We start from the raw sequence: 17,061 nt of genomic DNA on the forward strand, positions 1-17,061 counted from the left end.
TATGGAGTGATGCCTGTGCAGGAGTCTGAGCCTGTGGTTTCCAAAGCATCACTCAGCCCCTGCTTGTTCACTAAACACAGCCTGGAAGGATTTGCTTTTGCTGCACTGACCACAGAAGGCTTTGCAAACTCACATTTGCTTTATGGGCTCCCATGCCACCTTTAGTTTTGCAGCTGGCTCTGCCTGTTTTGTGGTGGGAGGACTCCCAGGGAGCAGGGGAGCCCAGCTTGGCAGCAACTTTCCATCTGAGTGGCACAGAGAGGCATGGAGGGGAGTGGGATGTTGCTGCTGATGTGGAGCTATAACCCTTGGGGGATGAATGTGGCATGTGCAGCCCACAGGGAGATGTGAGGAAGCAAATCCATGATCCCAGGGTGATCTGCTGGCCCAGCTCTCTCAGGACTCCTGTGCTTCCACAAGCAAACATTTCACTGCCTCTCACCCAGCAAGGCTCAGTGGGCACTCACCCCTTCCTGGTACAAATATCTTAAATTATCATCTGTTTCTGCTTCCCCAGCCCACCAAAAATACTTCAAAAGGCTCAACTGCTCTTTCTTTCTTTACTATTGTCACTTCTTTTTCCATTGCTCCTCATCACACAAAACCAGAAGTAAATAAATGAACCCAAACTTAATTTTACACACACATACGAGCAGCACAGAGGAGCCATGAACACAACCAGCAAAAAGCACTAATTCCAGCAATCTTTCCCAGGGCCCTTCATGGCATGTGATGTTGGAACAGCCACTGTCAAACTGTGCTCCAGGATGGGGCTGTTTCTCCATCTCTCCCTCCCTCCATCCTTGTCCAAGCCCTGGCCACCCTCTTTCCATAGCTCTTCCTGGCATCCCAGGGCTGTTTGCCTCTCCCTGGGCTCCCTGTGCACCCTCAGCTGCCCAGGGTGCTGGGCATGGAGGGGGCACCTCCTGCCAGTTGGCATCTGGAGGGAGTGGTGGGGGCTGAACTGTTGCCATTGGAGATGGCAGCAGATGCTTCCTGATGGAGGCTGCACTGCCTCATTCAGGGCTGTGTGGTTTGAGACAGAATCCAAATCATTTCCAATTAGGAGATTGCAGTGACAGCTGCTCTGAACAGGGCCTTCTCTCACAGCTGAGAACCTGCTCCACGTTCAGCTGGGGCTGGATACCTTCATTTCCAGCATGGAGAGCTCAGCCTGGGCTTTATTATCACATCTTTTTCTTCCACCTCTTGTTAAGCCATTCCTCTCTCCCACACAACACCACTCCTCATGAGGAATTTGGCAGTTGAAACGTCCTTATCTCTCCCTCGCCAAAGTCCATCCATTTTCTCCTTTCTATATGCAGAATTTAATTTTTATGTTGTGCTGTCCAGCTCCCCCTCTTCCTATCTCCCCCATTACTTCTGCCTGCCCTGAGATGTATGGGCCTTGTCAGGCAGTTTGGGCCTGACCCAGGCAGCCAAAATCAGAAGAAAACCTGGTTTTATTTTGCCTGGGGAGAATTCATCACAGAAAGTGTCTTATTTAGGAAAATTAAGGATGAAGGAAAAGGAGAGCTGGAAATTTATTCTGGTTTGGTGTTAAAAATATATCTATATACTGCTGTGTTAAAGGCTGATATTTTCTTTCCACTTTTCTTTCACTCTTGCTCGACCCTATCACACAGTCCAGAGGCAGAATTCAGGAGGAAGGGGCATTGGGACCCTTGCTGGCTGGAGAATTCTGCCTGTGGTAGGCAGTGAAAATGATAAGGCACTGTTGAACAAGACACGTCTCTCTCCATTCTGTGCCATAACTACTCATCAGAGGCAAATCTAATCCTAAAAATACAAACTAGACAAATCCTTTGGAAGGAAGGCATGGAATATGTGGGTGCTGGCTTTAGTTATGATTCAGCTAAATCCTTGTTTGTTTGGAGACTGAGCCTCTTCAATCACAGCAGGGCTGAGCAAACCCAGAGAGACCCTTCAGTGGTGCAGAGTCCTGGAGAGCCTCCTCTAGAGCTGCTCTCTGCCCTCCCCAAGCACAGGGACTTGGGTTTTCCTGGTCTCCCTTTTCTATCTCTCAAATGCAGTGAAAAGTTTGTGGTGTGCTCAGGGAGGATTTCCAGGTGTTTTCTCTTATAGGGAAGGTGTCATTTGGCACCCCACACCCATCCCACCTTTGCACTGTGGGCACCTAGGAGCTGTAGGACAGGTCTGAAATCAGAATTCCTGCCTCTGCTATAGAAACCCCACTGTGGTATTCACATGCCCTCTGAGAAGCTGTGAGAGAAGCAGAGAAAAGAAAGATCAAAACAATTCTTATCTCATTTGCTGCTCCTGTGTTTGTGAACATGTGGAATATGTTGGAAGATTATTTACCTGAAGGAATTTGGCAATTGGATTCTGATGAGGATTGTTCTGTTTCCTTGGCCAATCACACAAAGATGTGTCCTGACTGTCACAAGACAGTAACACGTTTTCTTTAGTATGTTTTAGTATTCTTTATAGTATAATATAGTATAATAAAGTAATTAATTAGCCTTCTGATATCATAGAGTTCTGTGCATCATTCTTCCCAGACATCAGACATCGTAGCACCAACACCCCACATCTGGAGGGAACCCAGCATCTCTGCCAAGAACTCTTGGCATGGGGGACACCACCCATGCTGAGAAGGTGACACCAAGGGAAAGCCAGGTCCTACCTTGACACAGGTGACACAAACAGCAGTGCTGGGCTGGGAACAAACCTCTGCTGGTGCCAAATCCACTACAAAGCTACCTACAAAAATTTTGACAGCAGTTTTTGGCACTTTGTGTTTGTCTTGATCCCTTCATGGCTATGCTTTTAATAGCACTTTTCATTTTCCTGGGATCCAAGAGGGAAGATTTTAGTCCGGGAGATTTTTCAGTGGTATTGGGATGAGTGTTGTCTATTAATTCATGTGGAGCTCTTAGGTGCTACAGAAGATAAGTGCCTTGTAAATACAGATAAATAGATCAGATTAGACCTTGACAGTGGTTCATGCAAAAGGCATTTTTATGTGCAAAAAATAATAACATTGTAGAGAAATAGCTGTTGTTTGAAACCTTGGGCTAGAGCTTCCATAATTGATATTGTTGGGGGAAAGATGAAGCTAATGGAGAAGAGCTGCTGTGATTGCCCTCTTGTCATTGACTAATTCTTCCAGCAACCAAAGTGACATTACCCAGCTCCCATTTAGACCTCCAAGCAAGTGGTCACATTTTTCAAGAGAGCACAGCTCAATGAGCACTGAATCCTTTCACAGCTCTCCTTGCCAGTGCAGTAATTGCAGGGATGAGGGAAGGGGAGTGATTTTGAAAATCTGCTCTCTCCTTTACATCCTGACTGCTTAGAAATCTCCACCACAGAGCTCAGAGAGAGGCATGAAAAATGTCACTGCCCAAAAGTCTGGATGTATCCAGGTCCCTGATGGAAATCTCATCCTCAGCAATTTCAAAGGCAGTGCAAGGAGAAGATTGTGGGTTCCTGTGATTATCCGCTCGAAAAGGGTTGGCCAAAATTTTAGTTTAACCCATTCAGGCCCAAACTCCCAGCACATGGGTGCTTCCTCCAGTGGCATAGGTTCACACCTTTCTAAGCTACAAATGAAGGAAAACCCTGGATTTCAATTTATCCATGCAAAAATAAAAACCATAAAGGCAGAAATAAACACCTGACTGATGCTGGGAGTCCTGAAACAAACAGCAGTTTTGTTCCTCCAACAAGTTACAATGAAGTACCAGCATTGCTCCCTCAGCCCCATCGCATTAGGTACAAAACACAAGTGCTTAAAAGCCAGGGGATAAATAATTAACAGCATCATGCATCTTTTATTCCCTACATAAAGTATATAAAGGGTGAAATCCTGACCCATCCAAAAGCAATGTCAAAGTTCTTCTTGACTTTGGATGAACTTATGTTTCACCTAAATTGTTCTGTCAAACAGAGTGAAACGTGTGGTAACATTCCTCCACAATCTTAATTCTGACCCAATAGAAATAATTTTCTATCATCACTTTTTGAATTTAAACAGAAAACAAACCCTTTTTAAAAAATGTGAAACACACCTACCAAATGAATGTTGATTTGAAGACAAACAACATTATGGATTTTTTTTTAGTATAAAAATAGGCACATATTCACTTATTGAAAATTCAGTATCACTGAACAGTAATGATACTTAGAAATACTTCAACTAACTAATAGTATTTGCCACCTAAGAATATTCTTTAAAAGAAAATGTTTGTACACCAAATTTAATGAAATAAAAATGCCACATAAAAGAGGAGGGGAAAAAAAGAAAAAAATTCACAGGAGGTTAAGCATGAGGTTGTTTTGTCAAAATAAAAAGTGCACTTCTTTGTACTCTGCTTAAAAGCATATATTTATTATGTGGGCAATATAGGGTTTCAGGAGTCCTTAATCATTCATTTCCCTGTTTTTAAGTGTGAGGGCTTTGCAAATGATGTGATAAGTAAGTACATTGTTGTCACTTAGCAACCTTAACTTGTTTCTGAAATGAGTTGTTTGTTTCTATAATAAAGGAGACACTCGGATACCATGGAGATGAGCAGAGACCTTGTCTGCTTTCCAGAGCCCATCCTGGAAAACGGGATATTGCTGAAAGGATGAGATCCTCACACAGAGGAGCAGCTCTTCATTCCTGTCTACGGCACACAGACGTGGGCACTGCTGTGGTTTGCTGCTCTGAGCACAAGACTCACTCTCCTTTTGGGCAGAAAACCTGGAATTTTGGCCTTAGCCATGGGCAACTCTCCAGTGTCCAGGATGTGGTGGGTTTGTAACTGGCCCTCAAATGTTTTTACTGTTATCAGCCTTCAGTGAGAAACTTTACTCTCCACACTAAGCTCCATGCTAGGAAAACAGCATCTTTTCCTCTCCAGGCAGCCCTGCTAGAACCACACTGGGCCTCTTCTTGGCCCCTAACTGCTCCTTCATGCTGCTTTTCTGCTGTAACACAGCTCTAAGGGCAGTTTAAGCAGCTGGAGGAAGATTGCTGGCCTCTGGGAAGGCTGTGATAAAGAACCCCCACTATGGTTCCTGCAGATGGGAACTGATGCCACACCTTGAGGGCTGTCTCTGGGGGAAAAGGGAGAAAAGACAAATAGCATGGCTGAAATAGAACTCCCTCCCTCAAATCTGAGCTTCTGGTATCCGAGAGTAAATTAAAGCACAAGGGTTAATAACAAATGTCAAAATAGATTTTAGACAGCTCTATATAGACAGATTTTAAACAACCCTATATATACTCTATCCCTCTAAAACTGAATTTAATTGTACAAGACTCCAGTAAATCCCTGGACACTGCTGACCTGCTAGAGCTCACCTGATTTTTCCAAATCTCCTCCCTCACTCCTTTCCTCTATTTCCTGACATTCCCACAATCTGCTTGCATGGCTGTTACAGCTCCTTGAGTTTAAATTAATCTTTTAAAGAAGGATGAACCACACAAACTTTCTTTTGGTTTTAGAAATCACATCCATATTCATAATCCACTAATCATGTTTGATAAATCAGGATTCATTGTGGAACACGCTAACCCTTCATGTTGCTTCACTTTTTAATCTCACAGGGGAAGCAATCATCGCTGCCAGGGGGCTGGGCTGGGCTGTCTCGGGTGTCTGCTTGAGTCAGCTCCCTTGTTTGTACAATGCAGCTTGTGCTCCTGGATCTAAGCTATCATCTAAAAACATAATTAAGTCTTCAGCACTTCAGTGGCGAGAGGAATCTTCACAGTGTGAATCAAACAGCATCTTCTCAGTGATGCTGGCCTGAGCCTGCAGCTCAGCTGCGAGAGCAGCTCGGAGCTTTCTTCTCATTCCAGTGGTGTAAGCACTCTGAAACCTTGAGATGCTTTGCTGCCAGGTCAGCCATGGGAAGAATTGCAGCTGCAGTCAAAGAATAAACAGAGAGATGTTTGTAGGGATCAGCAGGCTCTGTTATTATGCAGTGGCTGGTTTAACCAGGTGCAGTGTGTGGATAAGGGCGAGGAGGTGGCATTTCTGCCCCTCACACCGTTTGGAATGTGCATGTTTGAGTGTTTTCTGTTTGCAAAATGGGATTTTTTGGCAGCACCTAGGTAAGTGCAAGATTAGCTACATCAGCTTGGTTTTCTGTCCATATCAGTCCATTAATCCTGTTCTTTTCTCTAGAGGAGGAGTCTTCACATGAGTCCAGTTCCTCTGATCTATTCCTTCTGTTCCTCCTGCTGCCAGCTCCATGATCCCTTCTTCCCCACAGCCTGAGGCAAGAGACAAGCAGCCCACAGAGGGGGAAGGACAGTGACAAAGTGAAGTACTCTGAGCCATGAACCTCCTCCTGGGGATGATGTCAAGGTTCTGGCTCTGCTCCATACACTGGAGTGTCTCTGCTTTCCCACAGTCCCAAGTTTTGGACTTCCCTACTTTCCCAAAGAAATATAGGTGTTATTTGCTGAAGCAGATTCTAAGCCTGCCACACTTAATAATTCAGTGGTGAACTTTCGAGCTGTGTGCAGGTTGAAAAATAACTTGCTTTAGTAAGTACAAAATCTCCATTTCTGCTGCTTTTGCTTCTCCTTCCCTCCTCCTCTTGCCCGTGGCCCCAGCAGCCCCTGCAATCCAAACACTCCCCGTTATTATATTCTGGAGCAAAAAGGAAAGGCAGGAGGGGGAGAAGAAATTAATTTCCTCTCTGTGGGATGTTTATTGTTTTTCCTGCTCTCAGCCATCCAAGGTCTCTGTCGTTTTACGTGACATTTTATAATGGGAACAGTTCTTGTGGGTACCAATGAGCTCATCTGCAGAGAACATGGAGCCTGGAGATTTAAATTCATACCTCCCTGCCAGGGCTGTAATTGGGATTCCCAGGAGAGGAAACCCTGACAAGTGACACAAATAACCCCTGCCAGACCCCTCTCAGGTCCTGTAGCAGCAGGAACCCCAGGAGGACTTCCATGATCAAATTACCCTTAAACAAATGCTCCAGTCTCCAGTAACTAAGGATGTCACTGCTGAAGGTCAACAAGGTGTGTGTGTGTGTACCTTGATTACTGGGTTTAGTTCCCATTGCCTGCTCCCAGTCAAAGACCAGGAGCTGCAACACTGGCAAAACAGAAGTAGAAGAAGCTGCAAAACTAATTAAAACTCGTTACTCCAATTGTCTAGGAATACATTTATTTAGGCCTTCCCTACCCCTCTAGCTATGCAGGCATAATTACACCAGCACTGTTTCCCTGAATATAAATGAATAAAATAAAGTACACACGTTTTCTCTCCTGTGAATTGAAATTTGGCAATGTCTGTGATATTCATTTGGGGAGCTGATAAAAACATTTTGAAGATGTCAGCATCTCAGTGGAAAAGAGGAGGTTAAGAAAGATTGATAGGCAGATAGATATGGATATGCAGATATATCCATAGATATAGATGTATAAAAATGATTTACAGTTTGCTTCTTTTCTCCCACCCTTTTGCAGTAAGCTTTTTAGGGAAACTACGTACTGTATAAATAGATGTAATTTCCATGGAGGAGGAAAAATAATTAATACTGATGTGTCAGCTGCTAGGGAATGTATTTCAGGTGCTGCACTGCTCTAACTGTTGGTTAAAAGAGGAAAAGTCCCCATAACTGAGCCACAAACTGTGCTGGTGCAAAAATTCTGTATTGACCTTGTTCAAAACACAAATAGCTCCTTCTGATCAAAATAGTAAGACAAAAATTCCAGATGTGATGCAAAAGTCATGGGATGAAATTCTCAGACTGGATTATGTAGGAACTTCAAACTCGAAGAATAAGTGAGTTCATAATTATTGATTAAGTTATTATTATTATTATTATTTGATGCTAATTTATTCTGGATTTCCTCCCAGAATGTACTGGGTTTGAAACATAAACTTACTTAGTTAGCACAGAGCTTTTTTGTAAGCCCAAGGCTTGGGAGAATCTGTAAGTTCCATGACAGCTTGGAGGGACTCAGGAGCCTGTGGAAGATTTTCTTAGGAAAAATCAGTGGTGGTGTCAAGGGGCTGCTTTGTTCCTTGCCCACTGTTTGTCTCTCAGTCACTACCAAGGGCTCCTGCTCCTGGGAGAGCCCTGTTGACAGCCCTCCAGGGTTTTGTGTCCCTGTCACGTTCCAGTTGTGCTCCTGTTGGCCATCTGGACTCTCCCTATGCCAGAGGAGCAGCTCGTGCCACAGGCTGGCATTCCCTGGCGTTCCCAGGAACTGCAAATTCAGGACTCACCTCCATGCAGCTGCTCCTGTAAAGGATAAAGCCCAGGGATTTTTTCCTGCATGACATCCCAGGGGAAGGGCAGAAGATCTCCAGCCCTCATCCAGAGTATCCCTGTGGCAGCAGCTCTCTGGTCACAGAGAGAAACAGACACAACTTTCCCAGCATCATCCTGGGGAAAGCTGTGAGAACTCAGAGAGAAGAATGAGAAACAATTCTTATCTTAATTTGCTGCACTTGGTGCTGTGGAATGTGTTATGGAGATTTGTTTACCAAAAGGGTGGTTTCTTAATTAGCCAATGGTGATGGTACTTTAATTAAAGGACCAATCAGGTCCACCTGTAATAAACTAGAGTATAAAAAGCAATGGGTTTCTTAATAAAGTGAATTAGCCTTCTGTGAATGCTTTGAGAGACTGTGTCAGTTATTACCTGGGCTTGACTTTTATGGTGACATATCCCAGTGCAAGGAGATGCCCAAAGAGCCTCCTCAGGATGGAGGCTCCAACATGCCCTGGCAGGTGTAGCCACCCTCTGGTGCCATACACAGCCTGCCCAGCTCATCAACTCACATCCTTCCTAACGAGTTTTTCCAATATCCTTGCTCAGGGCTCCAGGCCATTCTGTTCTGGTGGTAAAAATTACAAGCACAGAATCTGACTTTTGTGTGTTACCCTCAGCTCACAATCACCAGCAGATTATTTAATTGCATGGGAAAATGTTCTCTTTAATCTTTTAGAATTAGTCATCTCTTCCTCAGTCATCTCTCTATATTTTTGGTTAGATAGACTGAAAATCTTAATATATCAGTGACATTTATAGCACATGTTAATATTATAAAACGTCAGAGCTCTATTTGCAGAAATGAATACTGATGTGATGGCAGTGTTTTATTATGTCAATGACTTTTATTATAAATATGATAAAACAGTGTAATCTTTTTTTCTTTTTTTCCCAAATAAAAAAAATAAAACCACCTAATAATTTATCCCAAGGTTACCGCTGTGCTACCTGGTTAATTTATTCAATAACAGTGCTAAAAAAATCCACCTTGCAATGGATTTTCACATTGTGTGGTCATTTGATGGATGTTATCATTGACCTGAAGGTTTGTTTAGGATTAGAGCATGACAACATGCACAGGAGCAGGGCTCACACAGCAGCTTCCTGGGGACACAAAGCCAGCAGGTGAAACCTACTTTTAAGGGGATAATTAATCATTGCCAGAGAGTGAAAGGTGGCTGGATGTCACGGAATCTCCACTGCTTTCTCCAGGAGTGCTGAAATTGCCGGCCTCAATCCCACCTGCCCTGTCTGCAGATGAGGCTCCTGAGGGGGTTCCTTCCTCCTCTTGAAGCTCCCCTGGCCCTCAGGTTCATTCCTAGAGATCCGGAAGCTCTGGGTGGTGTATTGAATGAACCCATTTTATGGGCTCTGATCCCATCTTACTAATTAATCTTTATTATTACAGCTAGTATTTACTGTGGTAAGTTGAACTGGTCACAATTGGTAGTAGCACTTCCAGCCCCAAAAAGTGGCAAATTCACAAAAAATTAGGAGTTCATTATGAGGAAAATTACATTTTGTGCAAAAGATGAGTAAATAAGGAGGGTTTCTATAAATTTGTACTCTGTCTCTGTTTAAATTGCCTCACTTGTCTTTGAAAATTGCAGGCCTGTAAGAATCGTCTTTAAAAGCAATAAAATATTAATGTATTTAAATGACAAGATGGGAAAGCTTGATTTGATTCATATTAAGTAACATGACTTCAAGTACTGGGGTTTTTCAGAATAAGAAGGAATATCGTGGAATACCCTCCAAAGACAGAAGCAGCCACAATAAAGAAGAGGCACATCCATGGTCTCTGAGCTGACACACAGCACAATGAGGGATCTGTTCCCTGGGGAGAAGCACAGGGAGGATGGAGATTGCAGCATTGAGGAGCTGTTGCTATGGTTAGTGGTGTGCAAGGCTTCAGGATTTATATTTCTTTTAATTTAAACTTTATTTTCTCCCCTCCTCTCTGCCCCTGTGCAAAGGGAAACCCAAGACTCAAGTCCCTGTAAGGAAGACATCTGTTCTGGTTGGTGGCTGGGAGGAGGTCAGGAGGAGGCTCTTGAAAATGCCTGTCATGCAGTACTAGATAATAAATCCAGAGGGAAATTTAATTAGTGGGTGTTTTTAATGGCAGGCGTCTCAAATGTCTGGTGAGACGCCCAGTCTGGTTTTTCAGAGCTCTCTGGCACTGAGACCTGGCAGTCACTGCTGGGAGGAGGTGGGCAGAGGGGTCTGTGGTGGGCACTGAATGAAAAGCTGAGGGGCCAAAGTGACAGCTTCTTGAGATGGCACCAAACTGAACAGCTGTGGGAAAGGATTTTCTAAAGCCGATAGACCAAGAAACACTTACAGTGTATTGTAATTAAGAAATAGTTGGCTTCTGATTGTAACAGCGTGAATTACAACTTCTGTATTATCTCATCCTTCACATAAAAGTAAAAATAGAATAAAAGTTTTTAAAACACTTCTCAGTTGCCCCATCTCAGCAAACAGCTTAATCCAGCAAATAACAGCACTGGGCAGAGAAGCTCCTTCAGCTGCTCCTTGAATGAAAAATATCCCCAAAGTGCCTCTGCTCAGCCCAGTAACGGGATCCTTTCTGGGAAGAGAATGCTGGTGTCCAGTCCAGAGAGTTCCCACAGGGACAGGTGTGGAGTGACCATGCCTTGGACACTGCCAGGGGCACAGGGTGGGCTTGTTCTGGCTGTGCAGGACCCTCCTGTCTATGCCTGAAATGCTGCCTGGCTCATTAGGCTCATGGTGTCCTGTGGGTGGTGTTTCTGGAGGACTCCAGCCCGAGGGAGCACAGCCAGAGAAGGCTTCTCCCTCCCACAAGTAAATGCAGGCAGAACAGCAGCTCCAAAAGAAAATGCTGCAGCTCCACTTTTAAATGTTTCACTGGGCTCTTGGGAACATTCTCAGACATCTGCAAGGCTCTGAGGGATGCAGTGATGAGCCCACTCATTCACAGCACTGCCCAGCAGCAAGAGAATGCAAAGTTTCTTTTGGGTGCAAAGCTCATTTCATTGTTTAATTTCTGTCATAAGCAGGGAGAGGGGATATAACCCTTCCTTCCCTGGATTGCAAATGGCTATGGGTAAACTCAAAGTAAGGAAGTTGTGACAAGTTATTTACCCCTGGATGAAATGCCCTGATGAAGAAGCATAAATCATGGTTTATTCAGAATATTTCCAAATTAAACCTTTGGAAAAGCCTCATGTCCTTCCATTTCTCCTGCTCTCAAACAAGCTTGACACTGATCTGAATTGCTCTCACTGCAGACTTTCACAGGGGTCTTTTATTGGCATTTAAAGTGGGATCTATAGAAACACCCTCTGCACAGCAGCCCTTTGCACTCAGGAGTTTGAATAAATAAAGAAATAAAACTGGAAACAAGGTGTCCTGAGGCATGTGTAGACTTTTAAGTCCCCAAGCCCCCTGTCACTTGGGCTGCTGAGATCTGCTTACAGCTCTGGCTGCAGATGTGCTGCTGCTCTTGGAGCCCAGCTAAAACTAGTATTGGTGCACTTCAGTGGGAGAAACGGAGAGAATCTATAATTATTTTTTTTTCTAGCTCTGTATCTATCAATAGATCTATATATCTCTATATACCTGCCGGGATATCTAACCATGTGTTTCCCTGCAGTCCTCTCTGAACTTTTGCCCTTTGGCAGGGGTGAAGTGCTCACCCACCCTGGTGCTCACCAGGGAATTCCAGTTGTGTCTTCCCTGGGGCTGGGGTTTGTTTACATCTCCCTTCCAAGTGAGGTTTTACACCTCCCATTTCCCCTAATCTCATGCATCAGGAGCTGGCCACTGGGAGAAAGATCGTGTGAGGGAGGAAATTCCCTTATGTATGTGCTGGGATTTCAAAACACAGCACTGGAGAGCAGAGCTGAGCCTGAGGTCACCCAGGAGATGCCTTTAGTGAGCTCCAGAGACAAAAGCGTGGCGTGATGGTGCATGTAATACCAAAAAACCAGCAGACCCTGAAGCAGAAGAGTGTCTGCAAGCTGGTGTTACTCTGGAATATAAAAAAGAATGAGTCTGGATGGCTAAAAGGGGAAGAGATTGAGGGGCAGCTCATGGAGAGAGGAGCATGGGCTGGAGGTGAAGGGCAGCCTGTGTGAGATGACAACATGGAAGAAAAGATAAAATGACAGAAAATAGAATTATTGGATGAAATGAGCAGTCAGAGGGAATCTCTGAAAGGTCTTCATGCAAAGGCAAAACTGCCAAATCCATCATGTTGGTGATAAATATGAATGGGGCAGGGAAGGAGTGGAGCATCTCAGGAACTGAGAGAGGGGCTGGAACAGAGGATTTTGAAGGAAAAAAAATCTGCAAGAAATGGTTGTGAAAACCAGAAGCATTAGCCTGAGGCAGGGGAGAAGGATAAAGGACATAGGACCAAAGCACAGAAATGCAAAATTGATTTATGGAGAGAGGAGAGCCTGCAAGAGGAAAGCCAAGGGGAAACACTGGCAAGAATTCATTTGAGGGAGAAGTAATGCCATGGACAGGGACAGCCTGCCAGATCTTGATACTCCCTTCATTTTAGTTTGTCACTTTGCTGCAATTTCACCTCCATCTCCACAACCACCTTACTAAGCTCTTTAAGGATGGCTCATTAAAAGGGAAGGAAAAAAAGGGAAAAAAAGGGAAAAAAAAAAAAACAAAAAACAAAACAAAACAAAAAACCACCCCAAAACAATAACCACCTATTTTTTATCTAAACTGAAAGGGCAAGATGTGTTTTTTATTTGGGCTTGAAAATACCTTTCAGAGCTCTGCTGGAATTTAATTTGTCTGCTCCTTCTCTGGACTCTCATTTGCCTCTCTCTGCTCCTTTGCTCACAGTTTCTCCTAAGTGAAAGCAAAGCCAATGATGGCCAGGTTGGAGTGAACTTTTAAACCCACAATTTCTGAGCAGCTTCAGAAGGAAACAAATGGAAGCTGCTCAGGCATAATTTAGGAAATGGCTGGAGATGGATGTGTGTTTGGACCTGAAACAAGAGCAGGGAGACCATGAACTTTGTTACAGCAGGAGGATTTTCTGCTGCTTTGAAGAAGCCAGGAGTGCTGGCTCAGGGATTTAAAAGGATGTTAACATCTGCAGGTGTGTGATGGAGCCCAGGTGAAAGTGGCCTTCCCCTTCCTGGAGATGTTACCTGGGCACTGTTGTGGCAGCGTGTGGCAATTAATGATGCCAGCTTGATGAGCACATCTGGAATGGTGAGGCTGAGCTCCTGGATGGCACCAAATGGGAGTTTTGAATGCCATGAAACCAGCTGTGCAGTATTTTGTGTGGCACCAGAACAGCAGTGAGAAGGTGTGTGCCAATTTCCAATGTGAGGGTGTGCATGTGGAGGTGGATATGTGTGCTCTGAAGCTCGAAGGGCTGCAGTGCTCTCAAGCTCTCCCTTCTTTCCCAAGGAGGATGTGGATGCTGAGAACTGGTCAGAGAAGAAAGTCAGATAAACTTTCCCAGGCATTGCTCTGTGAAGTTTTGGGAAAGTTCAGAGAAGGAATTGAAACAATTTGTAATCTTTGCAGCTGGTGTTGTTTTCTGGTAAGTTGTTTACAGGAAAGGTGGTGTTCCTAATTAGCCAATGGTGTGAGGGGTGTTGATTGAGGACCAGTCAGGTCCACCGGTATTGTAACTGTCTATAAAAACTGTGTGTGATTTTTAATAAAATTGCATTTGCCTTCTGAAGATCTTGGAGTCTGTGTGGCTTCATTTAACCATCCTCAATACAATAGTGGCAAGAGGTCTTATCTGATGTGAAAAGGAGCTGGAAACACAATGTCCTTTGAAAAGAGGAGCATCATTCCTGCTGTTCTTGTCCATGGAGATGGGGATCTGACAGAGAACTCTGCCTTACCCATGCCCTGCAGCAGGAATGGCTGCAGAGCAGCCAGAGCAGCAGCATCTCTTGCTTTGGGCTTGCTCAGCCTTTTCCTGGGGCTCCAGGGGTCTTGTTCCTATTAAGGTAATTGGCAAACACATTGTTCAAATATTAGCAGTGGCAGCAGAGCCATTGTGTGGGACGAGTCAAGACAAGCAGTGCCCTTACTCCCAGCACTCAGATCTGGGCGCTGTTGCCAGGCCTGTCAGGTGCTGAATGTGGTCCAGAAATGCTGTCCAGCTCAGGGGCTGCTTCAGCTACTCCAATCTTAGCCATTATTAATTTGACTGGGGATAAAACTACATTTAAAGGCCACTTTCTGAACTGAAAGCAAGTGAGGAAGCATTTGGCTGGCTTTTATCTGCCTCAGGTTTAGGGAGTGAGTGAGGCAGAGCTGTGTGGGAGCAGGGAGCTGGGTTGGAGGAGCCTTCCCACGTCCACGTGTTTGCTACATCCCCATCTCCCCTGGCTCCAGCATGTCATCCCAGGAAGAGGTGAAGCAGGAGAATTGCATACAGCTGGGGAAGGGTTTGAATCAGCAGCTTCCCCAGCACAGGAAAATGTCCTGGTGGCTTTGCTGCTGCACCATGGTTATGCAAACACCAGTAAGGAGGGTTTGCAGGCACTTTGTTGAGTAGGACTTCATGGGAAGTGTTTATAGGAGTGAGCCAAATCCCACAATCCCACTGAAATCAATGGCATTTTATGCCAGGTATGAACAGGGTCAATATTTTTATGATGATGTCTTCACTGATATATTGTTTGCCTTAAAAAAATTGAATGAAACTGATCATAAAACTCAGGTTATGCTTAAGCGTCCAGACATGTGAATAATGCAGTTCCTATATGACAATAAAAAGGATGGAAGGAAGATCTTTTAAATTCTTTATTGATGAATTTAATGTAGCAGCTAACACCAAGTCAATGACACAATGAAAGGACTGAAGTTGCCAGGGCCACATCTGTGATTTGGGCCAGTGCAACTCTTGAGGGCGATAATTTGGGTCGTTAACAATTCATCTCCCTGCTGAGGCTGTGAAAAGAAGTGCCAATAAGATCATCCATGGCAAAGGGGTTGGAATTAGATGATCTTCAAAGCCCCTTCAAGCCCGAGCTGTTCTGTGATCACGGAGATCTCCAGGTTGATTTGGTAAATCAGAGATCCAGTGAGAGGAAACTGGAGAGAGTATCCATGACACTGAGATTAACAGGAGTGCTCTTCCATACCAGTGCCCTGCACACAAAATCCCAGACATCTCCTCCTTCGTTCCACTGCCCAATGGTCCCAGCTTGCTTTGATTTTTGAGATAAATCCCCTGTTCTTAACAATGTATATTAAGGAATAGGTTTTTTCTCTTTTTGGTCAGCAAAGCATGCACTCCTTTTTTTTTGTTTTTCTGTGTATGCAGCTGGGAAAAAAACAAATTCACAGCTCCCTACCACGATGATCCCAGCATATCCTAAAGATTTAAAATAGACAAGACACATAAATGAGAATTCAAAACACGCTTCTGAAAACTAATGCATTTTTTAGCCATTCTCATGCTGTTTGAACACGGAAAGCTGGGCACACTCTGGCTACAGCTGACGTCTCTCCTGCTATAACTCTGCTGGAGTTGAGATGAGCTACATCAGCAGATAATTTGGCCCATAATTTTTCTCATGACCAGCAATTTAAAATACAATCTCTGAAGGCAGTGGGTGTTTGGCCACTGTTCCCTCCCTGTGGGCTGCTTGGAGTCTTGGCAATAGAGCCCCTGGAGATGGATTGTCCCTCTTCCCTGTCAAACCACCCAGAGCACACTTCCCAAACCACTGACACTGAAAGAAAATCCACCCAAAGTTGTCTCTGCTTCAGGTGTGTCACAACCTCCCTCTTCTGTGGATAAACTGAGCTATGGAGGGCACACCTGCACTTAAAAATATCAATAATAACAATACAGATTTCAACCCCAAACCCCATATCCTACTCATTGAAATAATTTTCTCCTTAAAATCAATCTTCTGCTTTAGTTGGAAGCCTGTCTTTAAATGAGGAGGAAGCAGAAGCTGTGGTTTCAGCAACATTTCTGCTAGAATTAAAAACCCTGGAGCTTCTAGTATATTGTTGTGTTCATTTAAAGTTTGTTATAATTAATGGGGGAAAATAAGAAAAAAATCATTACAGGAAGATTTTTGCTTCAATATGTATAAACTCAAAGAGATTGATGAACTGATTTTATTTCTTTCTACACAAACCTTCTGTTAATAAAGTATTTTGTTGTTTACTTACCTTTACAAATACCCAAGGACAGCTTCACAGCAGGGTTTATATTACTCCCTAGGAAGCAGAAAGATTGTGTGTCTAGGGAAATATTTTTATTTAACCTTCATACCAGACCACAGACCTGATTCACATGCCAAATTTTGCCCCACTAAGATATTTCAATGTATCCATAAGACTGGTAGCAGAAAAAGTGGAACAGAAATGCAATTTTTCTGAAGAAAAAAAAAAAAAAAAAAAAAAAAAGTTTGAAAATGAAAAAAAATTATTTTAAGTTAAAATCCTCCAGGTATGTCATTTTGGCTCATGATAATGATATTTTGGAACACATTATTCTCTCCCACGGTCTTTAGAGTAGGGCTTGTACCTGCCTACTTCAAAGGAAATGTTGAAGCAATTTCTGTGATGCTGGTATTTTTTAGCTGATTTTTTTTTATTATTTTGATAGAAACCAACTACCACTTTGCAAATATTTTGATGGAAAATCCCTAGCAATTTCCCACAATTCAATGAACTCAATTAGATTCCTTGCACGGTCTAAATTCCATGAAAACCAGCATCCAGAATCTGTCTCTGGGGGAAATATGCACACATTTTTATTTGGTTTATTACAT

At 43.7% G+C, this 17,061-nt stretch overlaps 1 long non-coding RNA gene across 1 annotated transcript; it reads right to left on the minus strand.

Moving 5' to 3' along the window:
- Positions 1-2,768: 2,768 nt before the first annotated feature.
- Positions 2,769-8,677, minus strand: LOC135283264 (uncharacterized). Its single transcript, XR_010349107.1, has 2 exons — positions 8,232-8,677; positions 2,769-5,897 (listed from the first exon to the last, which is right to left on the minus strand). It is a non-coding gene; the product is annotated as an uncharacterized LOC135283264 (long non-coding RNA).
- Positions 8,678-17,061: the final 8,384 nt, after the last annotated feature.

Source organism: Passer domesticus, chromosome 18, assembly GCF_036417665.1.
Source record: "Passer domesticus isolate bPasDom1 chromosome 18, bPasDom1.hap1, whole genome shotgun sequence".
Lineage (NCBI taxonomy): Eukaryota > Metazoa > Chordata > Aves > Passeriformes > Passeridae > Passer > Passer domesticus.